The sequence below is a fragment of the Chelmon rostratus genome, chromosome 12 (assembly GCF_017976325.1).
Source record: "Chelmon rostratus isolate fCheRos1 chromosome 12, fCheRos1.pri, whole genome shotgun sequence".
Classification (NCBI taxonomy): Eukaryota; Metazoa; Chordata; class Actinopteri; order Chaetodontiformes; family Chaetodontidae; genus Chelmon; species Chelmon rostratus.
The window spans coordinates 10,215,413-10,215,649 of record NC_055669.1 but is presented as its reverse complement, the minus strand read 5'-3'; positions in this window follow the sequence as shown (position 1 = coordinate 10,215,649).

The window sequence follows — 237 nt, the reverse complement described above, 5'->3', positions numbered from 1 at the left end:
AGCTTTAGCTTCGTCTACGTCGACAGCCGCTCATTATCTCCTTCCTTCTTTCAACCTCAACGTGCCCCCTTGTTCTAGTGACACAGGCTTGTGGTCATTCAAAGCTATTACTATGGCACTTAAGCAAGCTTTTAACTCGATCAATCTTTTTAAAAGCATTAAAAAACATCAACCCCAGCAACTTCTCTCCCCTTCCCTCCCGCACCCTCCCACCTCCCCCACCCGGCTCCAGTGACT